This window comes from Apteryx mantelli, chromosome 5 (genome assembly GCF_036417845.1).
Source record: "Apteryx mantelli isolate bAptMan1 chromosome 5, bAptMan1.hap1, whole genome shotgun sequence".
NCBI lineage: Eukaryota > Metazoa > Chordata > Aves > Apterygiformes > Apterygidae > Apteryx > Apteryx mantelli.
This window is the reverse complement of record NC_089982.1, coordinates 13,638,664-13,659,550: the sequence shown is the minus strand read 5'-3', so window position 1 is coordinate 13,659,550 and position 20,887 is coordinate 13,638,664. Positions and strand designations below refer to the sequence as shown.

Here is a 20,887-nt window from a genome sequence, read left to right as displayed (position 1 = left end):
CTGTCACAGATACGCTCTACGTAATCAATGGGAGGCCTCAAACCAACCCAGCCGAATAGCTGCTAGACAACAAACTGAGGAAAGCTGATCCTGTAACTTGCGTTTGACCTGAGTGATAACGTAAGCCAGACTAAGGCAGCCTGAAGGCTGCAGCAAACAGGAGAAAACACAAAGTGAGGGTTGACTATTTGTGAGTGGATGATGTGATGAAACCTCCAACTGGGTGGGTATTTCTGCACAGCCCTTAGAAGCCTATAAAGAGTGATGGGTGAGAGTAGGGACCTAAGAAACAACACAAGATCTCAATTTCCCTTGTGAAGATACATAAGATCTGATCAAGCCTCACTTAACCATAGCTATGCTTATTGATAGTAGATACAAACTTAATTTATTGCATCCTATAGCTGTTAACTAAGTCATATCTTTGGCAACTGGTAACATATTGCGTTACCTAATTTGCGCACCATAATGCTTATTTGCCCTCACTGTAGGGATTCTCTTGCTTACTGCCTTTAAAACCCAACGGGTTCAGTGGCAGCCTGGACAAGCTTGTGGAAAATAATTCCACTGAGGTTTACAACATACACAAAAGCACACCAGTCACAGCTGAAAATATCCGGGCTGTGGGAAAGCATAGGCCAAGGCACTATCATAGGGACTTGTCCATCACTGGAAATAACACAGGGCAAACAGACTTAATAGAGCCTTTTGTATGTTCTTACTTAGAAAACTCCCTGCAGAAAGCAACCCTGATTTGGAGAAAGGAGGTCCTCAGATTCCCCAAGTCACTTTTAATGATCAGTTCGAGTTGTATTTAGGAGGTTAAGCTGAGGCTTAGCTCATAGACTGTCAGTGCTAAGACAATCCATGACTTTAAATAACTTCAATCTCTCACACCCACACTGTAAATACCATTCTTGATATGACTCATTTTCTATATGTGTATTTTAGCCAAAGAATTGAAAGCTCTTTATTGTACACTGTGTGAACTCTTCATTCAGTTCTATTTCTCAATATAATTACGTTCTACTGTTGGGCGTATGGGTGAAAATACTCTGCCCTCTCCCTGTACATGACTAAGCATACACATAGTAGTTGCTTTCAGTTAATCTGAAGAAAGAATTAAAATCTCCTCTACTTAAAAGAGCTGCATTTTAATAAAGAAAAAAGAACGTCAAACAATTGCTTTTCCAAAGAAAAAAATTAGATTAATTTCCCATTAAACGATTGATTCATAAAGTTGTGACTAATGAATAAACATCTCCATTTTCCAAAAGATAAAACTCATGAATCATTTTACCATCCACAGTATTCTGAGCTATTAATATTTAATTGTGGTCTCAGATTGTTTTTCTTTACTTGTCTAGGACTGAAAGAGAAACAGAATATTACCAAGTACTTATTCCTAGTTTAAAAAAAAAAAGAAAGAATAATAGAAGACAACAGATATGCAAGTTGGCTCATGTATTAGCAGTATGAAATGCTGCCATTGCAAGCAAGCAACGTGCAGCAAAACACAAAAAATGTGTGAGACCATGAGTCTGATTCCAGACATCACACTACAAGGCTGAGCCACATACTTTAATCTCAGCTTTGCTGTGGAATGCTAACAACTCTGAAAACAACCTTGAGCAACAACATATTTCTGTCTTGGTCTTTTATCTGTCTCATAAAGATGATGATAAAAAGACTCTTCGGTTTTCACTGGCCTCATAATTAACTAGGTGGCAGAAACAGCAGAACAGAGGATTAGCTGTATAGAAGGACAGACAGTCCATCTGAAGCATCATTAACTGCTGAGGGCTGCTGATTTTGGTGCTCTACTGCTCTAACACATCTTAGTATTTTAGCAGGAGGTCAAGCATAATATTCCAATCCAACAAATGTGAGAGTTAACGTCACGCTCATTTCAAATATATTTAAGGTCTCAAATACATTGGGGGTATAGTTTTTCCCTGATCATTGATAAAACTGTCCTCAGTACTTGCAGTAGATCAAAACTAATAGACATATGCATACACATGCTAACTTCATTTTACTTTTTCAAATGCTGTATTGTTTAATATAAACTACTGGGAAACAGAAATACTTAGTCCTAGGACTTGAGAAAGTATCTAGACAGAAACAACAAGAGCTTGGTGGATAAGCTTTCTCTTCTCTCTCCAAGACATAGAAAATCAGCATGCGTAGAACATTTGTGAATAATGGTATTGGATTCACTATACCATGACCTACAGCACAGCTCCACTGGAAAAATCTTCTGCTCTGAAATGGTTATGCCTCGTAATACTGTAAAGGACAGGAATGAAAGAAACAATCAGGTATATCATGAGGACTTTAGGAGTTATAGATTTTTTTATGCAACTGTTGCAGTAATTAAGTTAAATCAGATTTCAGCTCCTCAAGCTGCTTTGACTATCTGTACAGTAGGGGCAATTATCCGCCAAGACAGCAAGTAACCTTTTGGGGTGTCTCTGAGAGCTGCCGTAAGCACTCCATAGTGACTGCTGTGGTTTCCATTTTAAACAATAGTTCCATCTTTCTGTTGTTGTTGCTCTTTTCAACAAAATTCATTGATATGTATTGCTGCCTCTCTTATTTAAAACATCATGAAATTAACTGTACAAACAAAATATTATTTATTAAACATCGATAGAGGCCAAAGTCTATTGGCCTCTAATACAGACGCAAAATTCTGGAACCAAAACTAAATGTTAGTTATGCTTGAGCACAGTTTCTGTTCTTTTTTTTAAAAGCATCTGCGCTTATCAGTAAAAATAAGGATGGCAATACTGAAACCTGAATTATCAGATTTTACAAACTGTATGAGAAGATGCATCAAAAGAAGAAGCTTCAGGAATTACTGTTTCCATCTGCTCCTGTACTTTAAGTGATAGGTGTTCAGACCTGTAATTACTGATAGTTTCCTACCCTTAGGTGTATTCAAAATACCAAATTGCTCTGTGGCACTGGAGAAAAGAATAAAAATGCCCATTTCTACCTCTAAGGAAGCTGCTAAAGAAGCAGCCATACACTGATAATGTGCAAGAACAGCCTGAGTATGACTAGGACAAGCTCCTGTTCTTTGTCCTGTGGTTACTTAGCTTGTTTTTCAAAGTGAAATGGGGAAAATTAATAAGTATGTCCGTTCAACAAATGTCTTAAGTCCATCGTGTACCTGAGATATCACAATTGCTTCAGACTTTTCAACAGCGGGCTTTTCCAAATTCGGTATCTGTAGTATACAGGATAGCAGTATCTATGGCATGTTGCCCTACTGCACTGTACAACAGACATACGCTGTCAAAATACGGCACATTGGAAGCAGCTGCACACATGACCACGTTAAGAAAGATCAAATGCAAGTCCCCTGGCTTATTGCCAAGGAAGGTGGCCGAGGAGGCACCTGCTCCCTTCCCAATTCCTAAAGCACTAGCTGTTGTAGGGACCAGAAACTGAAGCTCATGCAACTCTCCCGCATCAGGTAGTCAATTTAATATTCTTACCTTCCTTCTCTTTGTAGTATGTCTTGGGACTGACTTCAGCAAAATAAAACTTCTGTGCTTCTATGAGTTGAACTGTTCCAGCTCTGAAAACCCTGGTTCTAGCTCTCTTCAGTTAAGGCAAAAATTTAAGAGGCTTTTAATTATTTCAAAATATGTAACAATATTGCTGCATTGTCTTTCTTCGGAAAGGGAAACAAGGTCATGCACTTCCAGCATCTGCCTCTTACACAAAGCATTTTTTATATTTCAGAGAAATATCTGCATGTAATGCAAGCTTTTTTCTGAAGAGTTAGAATCCATGCTGCAGATTAGAAATACATTAGACCTATAAGAAAACTGTCTGCAGTTTCATTAAATACATAGTTATATAAAGACTTAATGTTTAATGAGATACAAAACTTTAAGTCAGTTTACTTCAAAAAATAGGAGACAGTGTCTTTTTCTGTTTCTCACTATTCAATATATTACAGTATCTCATCTGCAAATCTTTAGTTTCATTTTGCAGTGAAATGTTTTTAATCCCTTAACACTACCACCACCTATAGTAAATGTGTTAAAATGTAACAAAGAGCTTCATCCAAAAAGCGACAAATAATTTGTAGGGGAGCATTCTGAAAGTCAGATAATATGAAATCATCATTGCTTAATAATTTTAGAGGGCTGAACTCTCCTTCCTTTGTTAGGCAGACACCGTCCTCCATGTCCACAGCAGCCTCCGAGCTAAGCAGCTCAGCCCCAGGGCGCTGAGCGTGCATTTACCCTTTCTTCCTCTTTCATGCTCTTGGCATGCCACGGGCAATGACCGGCACTGCCAGCATGCTTACAGTGCCTATTACTATGATTTCACACTTTAAACTAACACACAATTGAACAAGCCGCTGATCTGTATCATTTCTGGAAACAGAAAACTGCTTAGAGCTGACTCAGGCCCTGGTTCTCACAGCACCTTTCCCACCCCGTAACTGTGGCTTGTATTCACGGTGCTGCATGCAAATTAAGAGGTTGTATCCTGACCAGGAATAACGTTTTCCTAGAATTCTAGTGCACAGATAACAAATTTTCATAACGTAATTAGGAACAACGTGGGACACGGGAGACATCCCTTAGGGATGCTTTATGTGCTGGCACACAGTTGCAGAACCGCCTCCCGGCACACACAGCACAGCTTAACCCTTCGCAGGAAGGGCCCTCTGAAAGGAAAGCGGTGTGAACCACACCAGCATGACCAGTCAGCGTACAGCACCCCTTACCAATGAAGGGGCACTTTGCCACGGTCACAGTCTGAGAAATCCGCACTGATAAAAAATCCTACACAATGGGTTTAAAGCTATTTAGCCTCTATCAGTATTTAGTCCCTGGAATTACATATTAACATTTGTTTGTGGTGAAAAATATATTGAACCTTAGATGCCTTTTATATTTTTGCCATAATAAAACACGAACTATGTAGCTTTATGTTAATAAACAGAAAAATAATCTTGAGTATTTCTGTTACTGGAAGCATTACCTTCACCTAACTAAAGCACTCCTGTAGGGAGGCAGGTAGCATTTTTGTCAGACCCACCTGAATAACACACAAGAAATTATTTTAACATGATTATTGACTGTACACCCTGGATGTCGCATACTACCCTGCCCTCACACCTATACAGGAAGTCATTACACGATTACACCTAACACTAGATGATGACCCATCCTTGAAGTAATTGCCCCAGAGCCCTGTTTTCTATACTTCAAGCAGTCCCTTATCCATATACTAAGCTCCTCATCAACAACATATTCTGTGAGAAAAGACTGTGTCATGTGTGTGCAAAGCAGCATGTGCACAATTTGTTGACCCTTTTCCTCAGTCACTACAGTAAATACTTCCCAGATGCTCCTCTTCCTTTCATCCCAAGAGAACATCGAATAGCAGCATAACAACATATTGATCTCCTTCCTGCCTCCATGGTTAATGGGACATAATTTCTTGTGTTTCATTTCCTTAGGCACTAAGCATCTTATTATATCTTTTTGCTACTAACATCTCCTATGCTTCACAAGTACCAGCTACCTTTTCATTCAGATAGACTGATATATGTCTAAATAAACTCACGGTAGATGTTTTTGGTTCAAATTTTGTTTTCAAATTTGCTGCATTTACTTCAGATGTGGAAAAGGACTTATGCATGCAAAAACTTGCCTACTTTGCCTATCATGCTGGAAGATGATAAACTTACGTAAAAAAATTTCATCAGCATTTACAAACCTGGTCATGAATGCTACATATAATATTTTTCATTATTAACAAGAACCTGCCATAGACTTAAAACATCCTCGTTAAATATTGTCGCACTGTCACGCTATGAAGGTTTGATAGCAATGACTGAGACAGTAATATAATAATAATAATAAAAAATGTTTATTTCCTCACACAAGTTCTTGGATTAGTAACATCCATTAAAATAATGTGATTACTAATTTAGAAAGGATAACACAAAACCATCAGTTACTAATTTAGAAAGGATAACCTGAAACCGTCGATTACTGCGCTATTAATTGGAAGCACTGCTTATCCCTACTTGAAAGCTAGCTTGCTCACTCTCTTAGTGAGAGGACTCTCAACCTCGAGGAGTTACCTTACCCCAGCGTCCCAGGAAAAGGGGAGGGGGGGTAATACTCATGGGCCAGCCGGAGAGGATGGTCAGGTCACGTTCCCGTCCCTGCTCAAACTCTCCTAGCTCCCAAGTCTCTTTTTATACGGCTGGGGCTCTGGGCAAACCCTACTTTTGCTGACTTTTAGCAAGTTTTGCAATCACAGGACTGTCTGTTTGTCTGCTTGGGAGGACCCTGCTAGCGAGGCAAGACCACAACACCTCCGTATGGTTTCTTCCCTCCCCGGGGGTCCGTGCAGATTCCAGGTGGCAGACCTCTTCAGTCTTGTTAATGCTGCCGTTCCACAGCCTTGCTCATATTGGTTGGTAGACTACTTCAGTCCTGTTAACTCCTCTGTTCAACAGCTTTGCAATTACCAAACTTCAGTCCTGTTAACTCTTCACTCGCCCATCAAATATGATACCATCTATGACCTGGTACCTTGATTCAAAGGGGGAATAAATACCAACCTTTGTTTCCCTTCAAAAACAATTATTGAACAAAGGCGTAATTTTCATGCTTGGGTTGATATTTAAAATGGCAAGTTTCCATGAGAGATTGTCTTTCTGCTTTTCAGCATTAGAATCAATAATGCCAAACTGTATTGCTTTCCACAGATGAAGAACACAGAGGTTTATCAACTAAGTTCACTCCAGGATCAAATGACTGGCATTGACTTTGAAGCCTTTGAGCAGCTCAGTAATGCTATCTGAGTTTCACCTAATGTCTGTATTATATCGGAACTCACAATTTTCTTTTATTAAAGAACAAATATCACAGGTAATGATGTTCCTCAGACACTGAGGTTTTATAAATGTAAAATAGAATTATTTCTTAGAAAGCAACATTTAAGAAACCAAAGGATCCTTCTGCAGCTTAAAGAAATAATAAAGCGTGCTACTTCAAACAATCTTTATTCCTATACCCTATATACCTCTTGTATTTATAGCTCTTATAAAAAAGACTGCAAACAGACATCTTCTCTTTTAATAAGCAGATTATTGCAGAATCACCTTCTAGAGACACCACCTCACTTTCACTTCTCTCCAAGGGAATGCTATGACACGTTTGGTTAGTTATTAGAATAAATAGAGTTTAAAGCATTATGGATTCAGCATGGCAGAATATCCTGGATACATTATGGTCTGTCATAATACTTTTAGTCATGCCTTGAGGAGTTTCTGGTTTAAAGCAACATGGCGCACGTGGAAAAAAAGAGCATACAAAAGAGATGAATGGCCAAAGCACTGCTATGTTTGTTGGGTCTATTATGTCTGAATAAATGTGTATCTATTTAATTTGTTGGGTTTTGCAGGGAGTAGAGAAAAAAACAACATGCAGCTGATGGAACCTAAGACTGAGAACACCGGTGTTTAAAGATCCTGAAAGAGGAAGATTCACAAAGGTTAGGAGATGATGTAGCACGATGGACTATTTGTGATTTTGGTCGGCTTGCCTTGCACTTAAACATAGTACAAGCCTGCTTCATTTAGGGTAAGAAATAAAATGTTTTGTAGTAATTGTTTGTAACAATAATAATAATAGTTGCAAAAAAATAGTCCCACTAAGATAGATAAAACATCCTCTCTGCAACTACTAAAAGGAACTGGATGACCAGCAGTCAGTCAGTAAATAGGTAACCCCTGCCTCAGCGAGCCAGAATAGATCTGCACCCAGGAGGTAACATACATCTGGGCAAGCCGGAACGGACGCCTGATGAAAAAGCAGAAGGAACCATTTGGCAGAGGCCAGCCTGGAACCCCAGAAAGGTGTTCACAAACACCACTGACAGACAGGGGAGCTCCCCTTTGCATCTGGTTTCCCTTGAGGAAGGGCTCTGGAGCATGGCCAGCTCCACCTTCGGGGCTAAGAGCTGTCAAAGACTGCGGCCACCACAGCCCTCAAAAGGGCACCGAAATAGCTGTATCGTATACCTAAGGCTTCACTAACATGCTTGAGTAACGCTTGATTCTTAGCTGTTAACAGATTAGTAGACGGGCTTAAATAAATGCTTGTCTGAGGTTTTGATATTTGCTTGGCATCTCAGTCTCAGAATACAGCCCTCACAGGAGCGCCCAGCTCCCTGAAAAGAACAGTGGCAACAAAGATATCAAAGAAATTATTCAGGTTAAATTTATAGATGAACGTATGTTTCTAAAATACATTAGAAGTTCTAATCCAATCTAATCTTTAGCTAGTGCAGAAAGATGCACTCCCGTTACGGTTTAATAAGCAATGCATTAATTTTTCCATATATTACCACTCTGCATTCTGTAATATACATATATAAAATATAATTTATATAAATATAAATATAAAAAAATTGAAATAATGTCTTGGAATAAGTCACATCAAGAAAGAAAACTTCCCTGAGAATAACAAGTAGTCTGGTCTAAAAGTTTCTATGTCTGACCAGGAAAACTATAATACAATACAGAGTCCTTGGGTGAATTCTTTAAACTTCACTGACAACCAAAAATATTTCTTTTATCAAAGGCCTAAATCCTCTTTACAAAACTAGTTTATCTGTAATGCTTAATTTAAGATTTCATCCTATAGAATGCGATAGGGCTACTACTTATACACCTACATACGTGGGCTAAGCATTGCCTCAGACAGATCTGCACTGAGGATATGAAAGATGGTCTTTCATCTCTTCCCTTTCATCCTGTTAAAAGACCACAGGTTAATGCATATTTAATGGCATCCAATTATATCAAATGATTTATAAGGGTGTGGGAAAGCGTCTGAATTATTTCTCACGACGACACTTTCAAGAACAGTCATAATAACATATCCTCACTTTTCAGCCTCACCTAAGACCAGGCAGTCTAGTAACACAGTTTGATGGTGGTTAACTGACACTAACAGATACAAAAATTCAAGAAAAAATATTAACCAAGAAACAAAAATTGTAAAACCCTAGCAATGCTGAAATCATTCGTGTCAGTGGACCAGCAGTTCAGTGTCCAGAAAAAGTTATAAAGCTAAGCACTCAAACTTTCTCATTGGGAAAATTGTAGTTTATAGTACTATTAACTTAAATTTACAAGTAAATTTACAATATTCACTGCAAAATTAAAACCTCTGTGGCTGACTGATAAAAAGAAAAATAAAGAGAATTTAAGCGAAGTCTGAAAAATGCTGTTAATGCATGCCTGAAGCGCAAAGACATTTAGTACTTGCAATGTCAGAATCTCAAGGTGAAACCAGCAAGCAAAATTTTAGATGTGAATCATCCTGAAGCCTTTACAAAATACGTGTTGGATATAGGATTGTAACAATCTTATTTTACAGATTTCCCTTCTTACCACTGATTTCGGTTGGGAACATAGAACCACGTGATATATTTCATGCTTTCCCTCAAATGTTTAATTGTATGTTACTCTGTTCGCCTATCAGGACTTGCACTGCTTTAAGCTATGGCTGATGTTTGAGGAGAAAAAAAAGTCTGTAATAAAGTGAATTAATCCAGTATTTGCCCAAGCTTGAGGAAGTTCCCTTTTCAAACTTGTCCGCAAAATATCTCAAGTGGGGGATAGTACTATAAAATTACTGATGCGTTTTCCTGACATGATGATAAGCAGGAATACCTACAATCACATAAAAATAGTTCTCAGTAGAGTTTGTGTCAAATGAGAATAGGAGGCGATCCAGAGGGCTGCCTTTGTGCTTGCAAGCTTTCCATCTCAATGTGCATCTTCAAGATTGATTGCACAAGCTTTGGATAAACATCTTAAGGCATTTTATCAGGACTCATATTTACATAGCTCTTGATAAAGGTAGTGAGGCAGTTAGCTGACCAAAGCATTGCGTTAAACCAGGAAACATTTCCTGAGGAAAACTGTCAGATGCCCTCCCTTCTTTAAGATTTCATCAGCTACTTCTGCAAGGCAGAGGAATTGACCTGCCAAGAAAATACAGCTGTGGAGCCAAAAGCACATCCAGGCACATCTGGAGCAAAGGGAATGAAAGGTGGCATTTCACCTCTCATCCTTCCTTTCATCCTAACTAAAAGAGCATAGCTTAAGCTATGTTCAGTGCATCTAACATTTCCCTTATAGTTCATCTTGATCTAATCAAAAGGGCCTAAATTTGTTATTTCGCCCAGAGAGCTGCAAGAAGAAACACCATGGCACCAGTTTCACCTCTCATTTCCATCTTTGAAATGTAAAATGTTAATTCTAGGCCCATTTCTAATAAAGAATAAGCTGGTCAGAAAATACTGTCCTGGTTTCAACAAAAAGAGATGCAGCATTGGTACTGACAGCTCTATTCTGATATATCTCACATTTCTGAAAGCATTACCACTGAAGCCATCCAAGTTCTCTGTATAATGACAAAGAGAGTAAACCGATATCAACTTCCCTTATGACTTTATTCATTATTTTAATTAATCACATGTCATCTTCCCAAAGCTTACTACAATTATTAGGCCTACAAAAAAATGCAAAATAAAATGAGAACTAGTGCTTTTAAAAGTTATTTCTTCCACAAAACATATGTACGCACTTCTCCGAACTGCAGATACCGCTATTAAGTTCTGTCAATCTAGCTTTTACCACCAACACAGAATGGTTAGTGCCTAATGGGCAATATCTTCAAATGCATTAGTGTCAAGCTGTACAAGAAAGGGAGGAAAAATAGCAATTACGTGCCATTTTGAAAGCGCCTGGTAAGGCTGGTAGGGTGACAAAGGGGAAGTAAATGGTCAAAATACCAAGCGAATGTTTTGCATTTGGATTTTTTCCTTCCTTCCTTTTCCATTTATGAGGTCACTGGCCCAATATTTCTTAATTTTTTGCTCAGACTGAACTGAACTACTTCAAAAATCAGCTTGGATGCAGTTTTAACATGCATTTTGTTCCAGATTTCTCTATTTCAATTTCAAGGGAGTATTTTATCACAAAACAGGTATTTTACTCCAAACGAAACTATTCTGAGGGCTTGGATAAACCTGTATTATGAATCTAAATGAAAAGTTCTGGTACCACAGTAAAAAGAACCAAAAGCAGTAGTCATCCAGTTCAAGTTATCTTAACTGTTACGATAATAGGGCTTTGACACATTCAAAAAAATTTATTTTACAGTAAAACTGCTCTTTACAGTATGTTTCTAAGAGCAGTATATATTTTCATTGGTATTTATTTTGTGATAAGTGACACATTTATATAGTGATTTATGAACACTATTGAAATATATGTTCCAAGAGAGTAACACTTTTTCGAGAGGGTGAACATGCTGGGGGACTTCCAAGCACTTCAGAAACAAGAGGGCCAAATGACAGGTCACAAAGACAGCGCAAAGCACAGCTGCTCAGAAGGGAGCTGGACGGCATTCGGTAGGTGACCAGCAAGTATTAGGACTAGTGCGGATTGCCAGCTTTCTGCAGTAACACAACCATGTCCGTCTCAGCTATACAAACATAATTTAAGCAACTGGAGAATAACTGTGGTGTCATTCTAAGAACTGGTTGCCACTTGAACTTTATTTTGTGGACACATTCTGCACAGTCAGATGCCACTCATAATCCACACGCTGATTCCCCATCATTGCATATATATCATATTTTAATACCATAATAGAAAAAGCTTTAAAAAAATCTTTTCGTTCTTTGTTCCATAACTCTGATAAGTTAACCTAGGAGCCAAGAAATGACTGCAACAACATGATGGCATGGCAGTAAGTTACTTTTAAATGCAATTATTAAACATACTTTGGCTTATGGATGTCAAAGTAAATACATTTTCTTCAATAATAGCTTTAAAATGGCTCCAGATAGCCATCAGTGCCCTTTCAGACTTAGTTGTTCACTTAAAGTCTAGCCAGAGAAATTAAAGGTTCAAAGAAAAAAAGTATTTAAATGGGATTTACTACCTGACCTATAGATATCCAGAAAACACCACTTAGTTTTAAATATTTGTTTTGTTTTTCATTTTCCTGATTTTACTTGACTCGGACTCTAATTTTTACTTTACTCAGAAATGCTGTATTTTTCCTCAAGCTACATTAGCTTCAATGGCTGAGATGAATAAGAACACACTCCAAAATTAAGCTGAATGCTACAAGGCAACATAATTTCATATAAAGTCAGTATCACAAGTGCACAGTTTTGGGGAAGATGACATCTGGCATATGTTCTGATTAAGATCCAACAAACATAAAACAAAGCTTGTAAGTTCAAAGTTATATCAGAAAGTCAGTAGCAGAAAAGTGTTCCTACTCTGAAAGAAGAAACCTCCGTAACTTCAATATTTATGCTGTCAGTAACTTCCTATGTCAAAATAATTAAGTTATTTGTTGTTACTGGTCTTTAATAAGAACAAGAACTTGAGTTCAGCATGCAGCATTAATCGGCGTGGAATAAAAGGCATGGGAGTATTTTACAATATGAAGAGTCTTTTTTTTCCCCACATACATAACTTGAAACTGGTCTAAGATGTATTAATGATACCAGAAAATGAACATTGGCATTTAAAGATGCCTAAAATACCAAGTGATCATCCTATAAAGCTCATTATTCTCTAAAACAATTCTTTTAAAAAACTGGCAAATCTGTATGGACCATTAGTGGATGGAATTATTTTCTCCCCAAATTAGTTATTTTATTTTTATAATTATAGAAAAACATTAGATGCTTGCAATTTTTGACTTCCTAAGAACCCATTTACCCACTGGTACATTTTTTTCATAAGTGTACATTTTCAAACTACTGCTTATTCAGTAAGGCTATTGTTGGAAATCTGGGCTATTGCTCGAAAGCTGAGCAGGTATCTTCTCACTCATCCTTTATATCCCATTACAGACTTTCTTTTTTGAAGAGTACTGCTTCAAATTTCAGTGTCACCTGTCATTAACATACATTTCTTCCACAACTTAGTTTACACTAAGAGATGTGTGCGAACAAGCAATGTCAGATTGTACCATATGTTGTTTAATAAGGTGTTATAAAACATACACATGTAAAATACAGCTTCCTGGCTGCAGGTTTCTGTGGAAAAAAGAACACAAATTTGCCCTTTGTATTTCTTGACATATTTATCCAGATTCCAGGAGAGCTGAATAGCCATTTCACGCCACACACTTGGCAAGACCTACTTGTACTACAGCTGTACTGCAAATGAGGAAACCAGCTAAGCGCAGCAGAGTCCCTCCAGTGCCACTGATTCTTCTCTAACAAGCAGTAATAAAAACAGGGTTGAGAAAAGAAGTTCTGCCCAGGGAGGGACTCCACATCATCAGCAATCGCAAGAACTTGCATAAAAATCACGTAATATTCAGCTCATGTTATTTAGGTTAAGGATAAAGCTTGACACGTTACTTGGTCATGATTCCCTTGCATCTTCCCAAAGGGAAGTTTGCAGATTTCCTTGGTGGCTACAGAAGATTTTGGCCACCAAAATTTGGATATGGTAGCAACAGTTTCACGGAATCTCTTGGCATTTCGTATAAAGTCAACACAGGAAAGCATAACATTTCTCCTTTACAACTGAAGCTAAAACTAGACCTCGTACCTGCAGCAGTCACATTTGGATGGTGAGGGTCAGCATAAATGAATCCCTTAGCAGGATCAAAATGTTAATTGCTACATGCTCAAATTATTCGCTTTCAGCTACTTTAAATACATCATCCATCAAAGATAAATTACAGTATTTAAATTGCCTTCTGTCTGATGTTTTGCAAGGGAAAGAACAGCCTTTCAATAGCTAGTTACAAAATAAATATGCAAGATGAGGAAATACTCCTTATTTGCCTTTCTTGATTATCTGCATAATTCAAAGCAAGATAACTGCTTAAACTGTATACTAGAAAAACTACAACAATATAGCACCTCATTCTGTAATTATTTAGTTAAGTATCTGTAGGGTAACTTTGTTCTGTGACATTCTAGTCCATTAGGAATTAACACAATTCGCCCGCTTTCTGCAGCGGTTCCTTTTGCACATTATAGCTCAAGGTAAACGTGAAGGTGGAATTGGTAGCCAGGCATCCTACACCTAAGGCAATAAAACACACATTTGGCACAGAGAAGAACCCAGGCGTGGTAGTTCTCCTTCTGAGATGAAATAATACTGCAGGTTTTTTTCACACTATTCTTTTATTCCATGAGACTTATCACACAAATTACATTTAAGTTTATTTTAGCACTGAAATCAAAATGAACTGGAAAATATCCTAATGCAATTCTGAGTTCAGTTTGTGGCTGTGTTCAACAGTCTCTTTCAAAATATTTGAGATACTTGCATTACCATATAAATAATATACATATACAGGTAAAAAATTTCTTTCACTACAGAATTGCCATTAAATAAGTTTCTTTAGCCATATTGTTGGTACGAAGGATAACCTATAATTTCAAAATAAGTAATAAAATCCCAGTATAGCTTTATGGTATCTGGTAGATTTTACTTTTACCATGTTAACTTTTATGCATATGTTTCTTTGGAATTATAGTCTTTTAAATAAAAAAGATCAGATATGAAGACAAATGTCAAAAAATCAACTTCCAGAAGCAGTGAACTTCATATAATATGCCATTTTAACAACAAAACTAAGGCAATTATTAGCATTTTGGAGAGAAGGGACATGAAAATAGTTACTTTACAGAAAGGCTCAACAAGGTTTTGTAGTAAGCACAGCTTTTATTGTATTTTCATATAATGAATGCTTAAAATAGATTCCAGAAAACTTTCAGCACACATTTATTTCCCAACTCTAACAAAGCACAAAAAAGAACACTCATTCTCTTTCAGTGTGCTTTAGCTTCATCAGTATGACCAAATGACAATAATGAAATGACTTTTATAGAAAAGTAAAGCAGCATATTTTTTCAGGATGTTAGAAATGAGTGCATGAAAAGGAGGAAAAGCTTATTAGAAAAATAAATGAAAGCAGAATGAACTTGGGCTCAATAAACTGGGTTGATATATTAATGTAAAGTGTTTATATATTGCTACTTAAATTTGCATGATACTAAATGTTCACTTTCAACAAATCATACCACATTATTTGTATTTATAGTTCTTATGGGTGACCTTCACAAGCACCCCTGAATAACTCAAGCATTTGCAATTTCCTGCTTTATCATATTAACTCTTTCCAGTCATATGAAGTAAAACATCTATCAATCTGCTTTTTCACTGTTAGGAAACAGTGTTTTTCCCCTAATCTGGGAAAAACCATGCTGTCTGTATTAGAAGTTGATTAACAGTAGCTAACGGATTAAATAAAATATAGACAACTGTTAACGGTTTAATAGCTACATCAGAAGAAAGAATGAAAAATGGCATCATGGTAAATCAGTCTATCCACATTTGCAGTTATGTCAAAGAAAAACATTTGTAATATACTCTAATAACATATTTAACATACAGCAGTATGCCAAAAAGTGTAGTTTCCTAGGTTTTCTTCACTGTATTTAACCTACTTTAACATGAGAAAGGCGTGCTAACTTTTTAATATTGATTTGCCTACACAGTTACTTAAATTACTATATGGCTATCTTCAGCACTCCCAAATTTCATTAATCCCCTGAGGTTAGAACTGCTGACCAAAACAATGAAGGTAACAGTTTTTAATTTAACCACGCATGGCAGAAAAGCACCATCTTTTACAATGATAAATCTAAAAGTAAATACAGTCTCCACATTTATTAATGCGAAGACCAACAAAGGGAACTAAGATGCAAGCTTGCAAGCTCTAAGTCCTTCTATCATAAGAGGACGGTGTAATTCCTCATATCGTGAAATAACGTCACAACTCTCTGCTAATTCACATGATCTAAACCAGACAAACACAGCTAAGTACTTTCTTTAGTTTAAATTCTGCCTGAGACAGCTTTGCTTCAGCCTGTCGCAGCACCCGTCAGAAGGCTGGTGCCCGAAGCTATGACATACCTGACACTCAAAGGTCTTCACAGCAAGAGCCTTCCAGCTAGCAGTGGCTGCAGGCTCTACATTTTCTCCTTCACCGTAATAGTCTTCCCTACCACAAATTCTTTCCCTGGAAGTTCAAGCTGTATCTACACAAAATTCCCCCTACTATACTCATTAATGAGTTAAAGCATCGATTTTGTATGAGTCATTTTTATTCCTTTTCCTCACACTCTCTGTATATAAACCTTTGGTAACTACATGATCACCAGAATATTTACAATAATCAAAGAACTAAGAATGCTCATAGGAAAAGTTTATTCCAGGAACATTTAACGGCAGACACTTTGAAGATATCTATTGCTATTATAGCACCATAGATGGTCACTAGGAGAAAGTGAAGTTATTCCCTGTAGGGGAGTCCGGGAAGAGGAGCAATACTACAGCGCTCAGGAAGGGAAGCGCTGAACAAGGGAGATGATTCCACAGACAAATCACAAGCTAACAAACACGTATACTGACAATTCATTACAATTCCAAAGAATAAACACAGTTATAAAAAAATCACTGTCAGCTTTTAGATATTCACTAACAGGAAATAGGATTACTCTGACAGGTAATTTATTCAGAATAAATGCATCATTGAGTTTACTCCTAATGGTGATCTATCAGAGATTCAATTTCACTACTCAAAATAGACTTGGGTAAATAATGGACACTGATGTTTCAATGAAAAAGATCAGATCAATCAGGAATATTTTGTTAAGCCTAAAATGAAATATTACTTTAATTCAAGAATTATTTGCCACTGTAGCCTTTTTTTAAGGTTAACTTAAAAACTGTATTGCTACTTTGAAAACTCAGTCTCATTCGCAAAATTTAAAACAAATCTCTCACTTAAAAAAAAGACTGATGTCACTAGCTGAAGCTTCTTAAAATAGCTTCTTAAGATTAACTGCACATGAATCTGCAAATAGAAAATAAATTCACAGTGATGATGCAGGTTTAGAGGACTGCATTTTCCCACTCCCTTCCATCCCCAAATTGCAGAATCAGAATCACAGAGGTGTTGGTGGGCAGGGGCCCCCGGAGGACATCATGCCCTACCACCAGCTTGGGACTATCACCAGTTCCATCACCAACAAGCACAGAGATTTTACAACTTGAGCGACCTGTTCCAGAGCTCCACTGCCTGACTAGTTAAAAAGTTTTTCCTAACAATCATTTTGAACAGAAGAGTAAAAGGCTTCATGCAGAAATTATTTCAAAACACTTATAATGATGAGTTATATTTTATAGATGCTTTGAAATACTTGACAGAATGTCAGAAAATGTAATTCCACCTATAAATTATATGAGGTAGTTCAAGAAGCCTAGAGAAGCATCTTTCTTTTTAAAATTGCTTTAGAATTACTTTCACATGAATCTATATAATTTCTATAGATTCCCTTATCTTTCATCTTTTAACCTTATAAAGAAGTGTAAAAGAACGCATCTTATTTTTACACACTCCAATGGCAGTGACAACAGAAACAACAAGCAGAACGAGCAGCTCCGCAGCTCATGCCTGCTGTGCTCTCCTTTCGTTAAGCTACAGTCAAGTCTGGGAATACAAAGCACGACACAACAAACTGATGATATCTTCCTTTAGTGAATCTCACCCTTTTACACTGTTTCTGTCAGCGATGAATGACTACGTTTTTTGAACAAAAAACCCTCTTTTTAATTAAAAAAGCATGATGGCTTTTCTGTGCTCAAGGATAAGCTAGCTGAGATAGCAACAACGTATTCGTTTTATTTCTCCTTCCAAATTCGTGTGCACTACACAAACCAATCTTCTCCAAGATTTTTAATTTACCAATGTATATACCACTCCAACATAAATGCTCTTCTCGCTCTCATGAAGCACATACTGAAAATTCAGTTCCTCTGAGTTCCTCAGTGCTCCCAGGTATTGAAATACATCCCCAAGTGTAATACCCCTCTTGGGGAGTTCTGTACTAGTACACTCCAAATCCAATAAAAATTCTTTTTCAGGAGAAATCCTTCCTTGTCTCTAATCAGGGAATTAAGAAACAAATAAAAATAAAAACCACATGCTGAGCTGTAAAATAAAAAGGTTTTATTTCTGTTCTATATCCAAACTCCATGGGTTTTTGAGTGGGTTCCAAATTTGCTTAAATGAATTCTCCAGTCCCCAATGTTTTAAAATAATAACTTTTTAAGAACTTTTACTATGCTAATACTTGTTTCCATGGAAACAGGACTCAAAGCAAGAGCTGCTGTTAAAGGAATTAGAATTCTCTCCCACAAATGAAAGACTTAAAAATAATAATACATTAATATAACTATTGTCAGAATATATATTTTCTCATTTTGCAAAAACAGAGCATGATCTTACATCCACTGGAGTTAATGAGAGTATAACTTGTGATTACAATAGAATAAGCCTAAATAGCTGAGAATGTATTATTGAGTTAAAAAACCTGATCAAAAGCCTATTCAGCCAAATAGATAATTTTCTAATGAATTTTTAAATTAAATTTAGCAGGTGACTGTCAGATGAGGCCATTTCTGGAAATATTACAAAAAGAATTATGAGCTAAAAATGTAAAACAATAGATCCTAAGGATTATTACTATTTGTATAATTTATTTCTATTACTGTTCTTAATTTTTTTTGAGAATGAATTATTTCATTAAAACCTTATCCTAATCTTTTGCAGTTAGTCAAATATATTTCTAAACTCCAGCCAGCCAGTAACTGAATCCATGGACATCACTCAGGTATGAACCTAAACTTCTGTAGAATGAAGACCCTACATATTTTACAGCAGTTAGAGCACTCTTCCTCACAGAATTTAAGTGTACCTCTCTGCACACCTAATACTCATTTAATACTTGATTGAAAAAAAAATCTGGAAAATCAGAATTTACTTCACCCAAAACTCTAACTTCAGCCAAAATCTTGGAGAGAGCGCCTATCCTGGATCCACTAGCAGGGTTCCTGACCTGATGAGATTTTACCCATGCAAAGAGTCCTACTGAGATTAACAGTGTTGCTCCGATATTTCTGCACGACCAGAATTTCGAGGTCCAGCGCTAACCACTTCACTCGAGGGATGGGCTTCTGTTATAGTGCGTTGATGCAGACAAAGCCTTCGTAGCTCAGGTTCACATTAAGCTCAGGGATTTCCAGTCTGCCCTCTATCATACCATGCAAGAGGCCCAAGAAATCAGTTTTGATCACTGTGACAGCAACAGCCATAACTGTTTGGTAGGATTAGCTGCCATTAAGTTTTTGAAGAAATCATGGCAAAAGAACAGCTTCAGATTTTCAGCATTTTTCCAAACTTTCTTACTTCTCTTGAGTAATGAAACACACCTAATGTAATTCTCCTACACGTTTTCTACACACTTTTTTCTAGAGCAGCCTAAAATTGCACCTTCTGTGATGAAAACAAAATATTTGCATCTTCAAAGGTTAATTCTTTACCTTCCCTGCAGTTCTCAATCAACTCCATTTCTCATCTTTCTGCACATTCATTTAGCCTGATCAAAAACCTCGAGTTCTCCTGAAGTCTCTCCTTCTCCTCCTGACTTACCTGAACACTGTCTTTGTAAATTTTGATACACAAATATCTATTTTATTTTTCAGAAGACAGACAAATGTGTTAGCATCATTTCAAGTAAAAACCCATTAAACAACTGATACCAGTCTTAACACAGACTTTGAGACCTGCCACTCAAAGTGGTGACACTACCTTCAATTAAGACATTGAACATGTTCTCTTATTTAGTTCAAAGTCACGTCTGGGCAACATATTGTATCTGCCATACAAAGAAAAAAAGGATTGCACCCTTCTGCAAAGGTAAATTCTTCTTATAAAGCTTAAAATACTCAAAAAAAGTTCATAATTTTTATGATTAAAAAAACCCCTACTCTAATAGATAAATATTTGCAGAAAACATTGTGGTTGGACTCCACAAACTTGTAGGTCTTTTCATTGAGGTATCTTAAGCATTATTTTAACCAATCTGCTACCAGTACATCTTGACTCCATATACTTTGATGACGTCCGTAAGAACTGACTGCCAGTACATTACATTTTCTAAGTGAACAAAGTCTGTTTTTACTAATAGTCTAACCCACTCATTTCTAAATTCCTTTAAAATTTTGAAAGATGTTTTGAATCTTTCAATTTGCAACTTTTATATTTACCAATTTTTATCACCTTAGTTTTTTCTCTATTTTAGAAATCCATCTGTGTGAAAAAGGTTTCTTTCCTATAAGAAAGAATTCTACAATGCACAGTGATTCGAAGCAAGTTAACTTAGCAGCAGTCTACCTACCTTCCTCATTTTCTCCATCTGGTTGACCAAAGAAGCCATGACTCCTTTTGAAATATCTTGACAGTGGGGAAGTGCTTTTTTTAAGATTGCTGTATATACCTTGAACTATCCAGACCAAGAATTTAACTCTTGTAATTTCCATTCTACATATTTTCTGCTCTAATTTACACTTTAAAAAAATCACTGCAGCTGAATTTAAAACACTGAAATATTTGTTTGCCTCAAGTAATTCAATTTTGCCTTGTGAGATTATAACATTTATCAAGAAACCAAGGATTTTACTTCTTTTAACTTTGATGTCAGGATTTTTATTTTTTATTTTTTTTAACAGTAAAGCCTTCATCGTTTGAAATGCCTAAAGGTTAGTTTAACTGTGTTAGATTTTGGCACTTTTCTTCTCATTAGAGGCTATGAAATTCTTTGGATATAGCACAGCTGTTTCAAGTGTCTGATCCAATTTGTTCTGTCTGTAAAGTTTATTGTCAGGTATGGCAGAACTTCATTGATTTTTGCCAAGCTTCTG

The 20,887-nt window shown here is 36.8% G+C and overlaps 1 protein-coding gene across 2 annotated transcripts in view; it reads right to left on the bottom strand.

The window, feature by feature from the left end:
- CCSER1 (coiled-coil serine rich protein 1) overlaps positions 1-20,887 on the bottom strand; it is a 724,845-nt gene that overhangs the window by 110,571 nt on the left and 593,387 nt on the right. The window lies entirely within an intron of this gene.